The 7784-nt window shown below is 40.4% G+C and overlaps 1 protein-coding gene across 4 annotated transcripts in view; it reads right to left on the bottom strand.

The window, feature by feature from the left end:
- LOC125028870 (protein spaetzle 5-like) overlaps positions 1 to 7784 on the bottom strand; it is a 178310-nt gene that overhangs the window by 133509 nt on the left and 37017 nt on the right. The window lies entirely within an intron of this gene.

The raw sequence follows: 7784 nt of genomic DNA, 5'->3' as shown, positions 1-7784 counted from the left end.
TTTTTTAAACTAGACATTTAACATTATCGTTATTAATGTTGTTGTTAGTTACAAATTAGTATCATTAGTATTATTTTTATCCTTATAAGCATCCTTAAACTTATCATCACATATTGCCATTGTCATAATCATTATAATTACTTGTTGTTGTTGTTGTTGTTGTTATTATTATTATTATTATTATTATTATTATTATTATTATTATTATTATTATTATTATTATTATTATTATTATTATTATTATTATTACTATTATTATTATTATTATCATTATTATTATCATTATCATCATTATCATCATTACTATCATTATCATTATTATTATCATTATTATTATTGTCATTACTATTATTATTATTCTATTATTATTATTATTATTAATATTATTATTACTATTATCATTATCATTATTATTATTATTATTATTATTATTATTATTATCATTATTATTATTATTACTATTACTACTATTATCATTATTATCATTATCATTATTATCATTATCATTATTATCATTATCATTATTATCATTATCATTATTATCATTATTATTATTACTGCCATTATTATCATTATTATTATTATCATTATAACCATTATCTATGATGAGGTAGTAGTAGTGCCATTATAATTACTACTGATATTATTAAAATTACTATTATCATTCTCATCATTATCATTACCATTACTATTATTATTGTCATTCTTTTGCATGATTATTATGCATTATCATCATTATCCTTATCATTACTCGTAATCATCATTATTTTGTTCATAGCTATCATTATCACTTTTACAATCATCAGCGTTTATCAATGACATTATCTAGTTTATTATCATTATTAATAATATAATTATTAATGTCTTCATCATTATCTTCATTATCATTAGCATTACTACTATCATTGATATTCTTATTACCGTAATTATTATTGTAATTATCATTATCATTATCATTATCATTATTATCATTATCACAATTATTCTTTTACTGTTATTATAATAGTCATTATTGTTATGGTTATGATTATTATCACTATCATTATTAAAATTAGTACTATCATCATTATCATTTTTATCATTATCATTTTTATTAATAGTAATAGTATCATTATTATCATTATTATTATCTCTATCGCTATCATTATGATTATAATTATCATTATAATGATGATGATAGTAATTACCATCATTATCATTATTATTATTATTTTTATTATTATTATTATTATCACTATTGTTGATAATATTATTAATACTGTTATTATTATTATTATTAACATCATCAGATTACTGATACTTTTATCATCATCATCATCATCATCAACATCATCATCATCATTAGTATTATCCTCATTATTATTATTATTATTATTATTATTATTATTATTATTATTATTATTATTATTATTATTATTACTATTACTATTATTATTATTATTATTATTATTATTATTATTATTATTATTATTATAATTATTATTATAATAATTATTATTATTATTATCATTATTATTATTATTATTATAATTATCTTTATTAGTAATTCTTATTATCATTATCATTATCATTATTCATATTATCATCATTGACTTTACTCTGCTACTATTACTACCACTACTACTACCACTACTACTATTACCTTTAACACCGGTATTATGAACTTCAATGTCTTCGATATAAACTCACTAAACACAGGTCTTCCTCGCCCTCCACCGATCTTTACAGACTTTCTTTACTTACCCATTTACCCCCCTCCCCTCTCCCCTTTGCTCCTGCCCCCCTTTTTGGCCCTTTGAGTGGGAGTCAAATCCCCCTGAATCCAACACTTCTCCCTTCTACTTGCCTCCCCCCCCCCCCCCATCACAGACCCTTGAATCCTCCTTCTCCCCTTCCCTTCTCCTCCCCCTATGACCCCCTTTCCCCCCCACCTTCGGCCCCTTTGTGTGGGAGTTCCGATGGCCGCTCGGTTTATTCACGTAGCTGACAGGCGCACATAAATGGAGTTGTTTATATGAAGGGAAGAAAAAAATATCGGAGGTTCACTACACACACACACTCTCTCTCTCTCTCTACCACCTCTCTAACCCTCCTCCCCCCTTCCCCTACCATCCAACCCCATACCCCATACCCCAAATCCCCCCTAACACACCTGCCCCCCTATCCAGTATCTTAGATAAGCCATAGGAAATATCTTTTTCATAAAATTCCCAAGGGTACGTCTGAAAGATGCCCTGACGTGTAGCTGTTTCAAGGGGAAAACCGAGCGTGTGTGTTGTCTATTGCCTGACTCACGTCGATAATGAGGGCGTAGAGGTAATCAAACTATCCTTTTTTTTAAGAAGGGAAAAGAGGGGAGAAGGGTTTCGTAATCATATAATAATAGATATAGGGGTAATATAACAATTTTCATGATGACGCATACAAAAAGGTGTATTTTTCTTATCTCTCCGGTTTTCCCCCTTCTTCAGCCTTCTGATCTCAGTCCTATATATGGACTCCATCTCAGAATCGTTCATGGCAAAACGTGGACTTCATGTAGATGCATTGATATCACCGAAATAGTAGAGAGCTAATGAAACCAGAATATCTACCTGAAATAATAAAAATCCGATCAACCAGTATAAACATTACGTAAAGAAAAAAAGGCAATCCTTGACTGAAAGTACATTGTTTGCCTTTTTTTTTTCTTTTTTTTTTTTTGTCCATAGCACACGGATTGACTCCACGGTTTATACTTGCCAGATTTCACACACTATCTCCTTTATTTCTTGTTTCTCATATCCCCATTTTATTTTTATGTTTTTTCATATATCAATTTCCCCCTATTTTTTTTCTTCTGTCTTTCTCCCTCCCTCTCTCTCTCTCTCTCTCTCTCTCTCTCTCTCTCTCTCTCTCTCTCTCTCTCTCTCTCTCTCTCTCTCTCTCTCTCCCTCTCTCTCTCCCTCTCCCTCTCCCTCTCCCTCTCCCTCTCCCTCTCCCTCTCCCTCTCCCTCTCCCTCTCCCTTTCCATCTCCCTCTCCCTCTCCCTCTCCCTCTCCCTCTCCTCTTTCCCCCGCACTCTCCGTTTCACCATCCCCTCCTTCTCTATCCCCTTCTATCCCTGTTTCCTGCCGAATAAAGGCGGATTCAAAAGAAGCTAAAAATACTGCCATGTCGAATTGTTACCCTGAAGGAGGGCTGGGTTGGGTTTCCATCGTTCGTCCCTCGAGAAGTGGTTGCCATAATACACACGCAAACACACACACGTACGCACACACACACACAAACACACACACAAACAAACACACACACACACACACACACACACACACACACACACACACACACACACACACACACACACACACACACACACACACACACACACAGATATGACCACGTACAATTATATCAGTTCAATGATATATAATGAAGTTATATAATTATATACCTTTAAGTAATCTATATCTATATCTACTATTTATCTGTCTATATTTAGTCCCTATCTATCTGCCCGACTGTCTGTCTGTATATCTGTCTGTCTGTCTGTCTTCTTATCTATCTGTTTGTCTTTCCATCTGTCTACTAAACTGTCTATCCGTTTTTCTTTCCATCTATCTACCAAACTGTCTATCCATCCATCTATCTATCTAGAGAGTGAACACCGAAAAAAGGAGAGGGAGAAAACAGTTTCCGCGGCGCATAACAGAGAGTAACACAGTTCGCACAGAGGCCCTTTTGTCTCCGTCCATCACCAGTGCCAAGGAAAAGATGGCGGCGGAGAATGCCTCGTGCTTGAGCCCTTTGCCACACAGATCGCACTAAAACGGTTCACACAAAGTAAATAGACACGCCCTGGCGGATTCTATAGCTCGCAGACGATTTTTCGCTAAAACCAAAAGGAAAACCCCAAAAATACTTTCGCTTTCCTAACCCGACCGAGCCAGTGGCGGGGGACAGACGCTTCGCATTGGCAACACTGAGCGCTACGTCCTTCACAAGGATTTTGGCGGCAATTTCACACCTGTCGGCTCCCTCGGCGCTCTCGGTTGCTATAACGGTAGGTTTTCGCGTTGTCCTTTTTGCAGACGTTGTGTTGGTGTGTATTGTCTTTTTTTTTTTTTTTTTTTTTTAACCCCCGGGAGAGGTTATGACATTCTTGTCTCCCTGTCACCGGTGTTTTTCTAAGACTATTTTGGAATCGTTGTTTTGAAATGTCTTTTTGTTTTTGTTTTCTAACTCTGACTGCCGGGTGCTTGTTTCCTTTATGACGTCATGACGGTATGTTTTCTTAATATCCTATTTCAAAGAGTTCATTTTATACCAGTGACATAACTATAGGAATTAACTTTTGAGTGCCTGTGTAATTGAAGGGTTGGGCAAATCGCGTTATCAAGAGAAACAACAGAGGAGGCGCATTAGCAGGTCCAGCCACTTAGGTAAGCATAGTGGAGCACATCATCCACTTACGCGCGCATTCCGTCGAAATCTTTTGATTATACGCGCGCTTGAGTGTCTGCGCCTTCGACTGTCTGCGCCCGAGTGCGTTCGTCTCTCTGGCTTACCAAGGATCAGCTTTATGAACTTGTTGCCAACACTGACACCGCGTTGGGATCCTGGCCGGTCGGTCAAGTTGTCAGCCACCACCCCTCCCCCTCCCTCACCTAGGATAGTCCCCGCACCCTCCCTCCTGGACCCCGCACTCTCCCATCTGGTCCCTCCCCCCTCCCCCCCCCGGCCCCGCCCCTTCACCATTCCCTTCTTCCTCCACATATTCCGGAGACACTTTATGCCGAGACGATTTTCTCTCCGTCGGAATCATTTCTGAAGTGCAACGTTATATGGCCTTCGGGGTCGTGGAAGCATCTTCTGCCTCTGTTTTTACCATTAGGCTCCGGGAAAGGGAATTTTGGTGGTGGCCGGCCCTCGCACTCGCCCTCCTCTCCCTCTCCTTCATTTAAACCTGTCTCTCCCTCCCCGCTCGCCTTTTTTCAGTCATCTTTAGTTTGCTTCTCCCTTCCTCTTATATCTTCAGTCATCCAGCGTCCTTCCCCCACCCCCCTCTTTCACTCTCTTTATCCCTCCCTCCCCCCCCCCCCCCCTCTCTCTCTCTCTCTCTCTCTCTCTCTCTCTCTCTCTCTCTCTCTCTCTCTCTCTCTCTCTCTCTCTCTCTCTCTCTCTCTCTCTCATTCTCTCTTCCTCCTTCACCCTCCCTCTTCCTCTCTCGCCCTCACCCCCTGCTCGCCCTCGCCCTCCCTCCTCTCCCTCTCTCGGCCCCACCCTCCCTCCTCGTCAGCGCAGCTCTCGGACCGACGACCAGCAGGGGACGCTCTATCGGGGTTACTCACAATCAGCTGGTTTTCGTCAGTCACGCGCATAGGAGTTGCCAGTTCACAGAAAGGGGCTTTACTCCATTCGAAGCAATTCTGTCACAATTTTACTGTAGCATTTGCCAAAGAAGAAAATAAGTAAATAAATAGAAATAACCGCTGTAAATATTTAAATTCCCCGATTCACTCGAGTTGTTGCGTGACATTAATTAGGAGAAATAATGCGTTGAAATGTGCAGCACCAGCACGTTTGTTACACCCCAAAATGTCATTCACATTTGCAAACCGTAAATACATTCAGCTCCACAAAACAGGGCCGGCAGCGCTCCCATGGCCCATCTGTATATACAGTGATAACTAGCGATTAGATCTAATTGATTTCTTCGTAACTACAGTGCTTGAGAGATGGGCGTTTTCACTGCTAAATGCGTGGTATTCAGATGATTTATCAGCCTTTCGGTCTAAGAACGGTAATTTAAAACATTTTTGGGGGAAGAACAAACTTGGAATGCTGACTCTTGTAATCTTGGACGAGGAAAAAAATATAACATAATAAACACATTCAAAGTTGAATAAATAATGTAAGTTCATAACACATTCAATGCTGAATAATTGATGTAAGTTTATAGAACATTCGGATATGGAATAATTGACTGTATCGTTACTCAATGAATGAATTATACAAAGCTGAGATCTTGCAACTTGCATATTGCATCCGAACGCAGCAGAAGACTCCCGAACAATACGAGATAAACAAACTGCTTCGTTTCCATTCTCGAGCGAGTTAATAATTCGCACAACACGACCGGCGGACACCTCGGGTCGTACGCGCCATGCCTGCTTGCGTGCTTGTTGGCTCCCCAGGGGTCAGGGGGCGAGGGGGGAGAACGGGAGGAGAGGGAAAAGAGAGGACAGGTCATGGGGAAGGAAGAAAGAAAAAAGGAGATGAAAAGGAGCTATACTTTGTACTGATTTTCTCTCTCAATCTCTCTCTCTCTCTCTCTCTCTCTCTCTCTCTCTCTCTCTCTCTCTCTCTCTCTCTCTCTCTCTCTCTCTCTCTCTCTCTCTCTCTCTCCCCCTTACCTTCACTCTCATTGCACTCCTCCATAATAATCGTATATACGTTGTGACTGATACCCCCCCCCCCCAAGCACAAGCACAAGCAAAGCGTCCCTTTTTCCCGCATGTGTTTTCTCGGCCCACATTTGTTTACATCTGCGATCCCTTTGTCCCGTGCCGTGAAAAAGTGCCGCAGCGTTTTTTTCTTTCTTTCTTTCTTTTAGTTTTTTTCTTCTTTTTTTGTGGTTCTTTCTGTTCCCTTTTCGTTTTTTTCTGCGTTTCTTATTAACTTTTCTCCTTCCTCTTCTTGTTTTGCTCTTTCTTCACTTCTTTGGCTCCTTCTCCTCCTCCTCCTCGTCGTTCTTTCTTCTTTTCATACACCTACTTCATCTTGCTTTCTTCTTCTCGTCCTTCTTACTTCCTGTTATTCCATCTCTTCGCTTTCTCGCCTTCATCCTCTGCCGCCAATTCCCTTTCCGAAGCAAACGTCTATCTTTAAACCCGGTCTTTCGCTCGTCCTTCCTTCGTGTCGCGTTTTCTTTCTTGTTAATCAAAGGATGAAGAAAATTGCCCTGTTGTTTTTAATGCCACGGTAGCGGCTTGATATGTCGGGGTAGGGGGGAGGGAAGAAGGAGAAAGGGGGAGGGAAAGGGGGAAGGGAGGGAAGAGGGAGAAAGGGGGAGGGAAGGGAAGAAGGAGAAAGGGGAAGGAAGGGGGAAGGAAAGGAAGAGGGAGAAAGGGGGAGGGAAGGGAAGAAGGAGAAAGGGGGAAGGAAGGGGGAAGAGAGGGAAGAGGGAGAAAGGAGAAGGGAAGGAAAGAAGGAGAAAGGGGGAAGGAAGGGGGAAGGGAGGGAAGAAGGAGAAAGGGGTAGGGAAAGGGGAGAAAGAGGGGGGTAAAGGGGAAGGTAGAAAGGGGGAGGTATAAGATGAGGGAGAAAAGGAAGGAGGAGAAACGGGGAGGTAGAAAGAGAAGGATGGAGAAAGGAAAGGAGGAGAAAGGGGGGAGGTAGAAGAATGAAGGAAAAAGGAAAGGGAATAGAAGGATGAGGGAGAGAGGAAAGGAGAAGAGAAGGAAGGGTAGCAGGAGTGAAGAAAGGAGAGAAGGAGAGAGGGGGAGACTGAGGGAGGTGAAAGAAAATAATGATGGGGGAATAGAGGAAAGAGAATGAGAAGGAGCAGGAAGGAAGAAAAGAGGAGGAAGGTGAGGGGTGGAGGAAAGGGAGGGAAAAGGGAGAAAGAGAGAAAGGAGATGGAGGCAGAAAAAAAAGAGGGAGAAGGGAGAAATGGAAGTGGGAGAGGTAGGGGGAGAAGGGAGAAAGGAAAGAGCATACGATTAAGCGAAAGAGTAGAGAAGGGGACGCAAAGAAAAAATGGAGAGAGGAGAAGAAGAATAGATAAGGAAAATAGAGATAAG

The sequence above is a fragment of the Penaeus chinensis genome, chromosome 9, assembly GCF_019202785.1.
Source record: "Penaeus chinensis breed Huanghai No. 1 chromosome 9, ASM1920278v2, whole genome shotgun sequence".
NCBI classification, from domain to species: domain Eukaryota; kingdom Metazoa; phylum Arthropoda; class Malacostraca; order Decapoda; family Penaeidae; genus Penaeus; species Penaeus chinensis.
The sequence above is the reverse complement of the archived record's forward strand: the minus strand, read 5'-3'. Positions and strand labels throughout refer to the sequence as shown.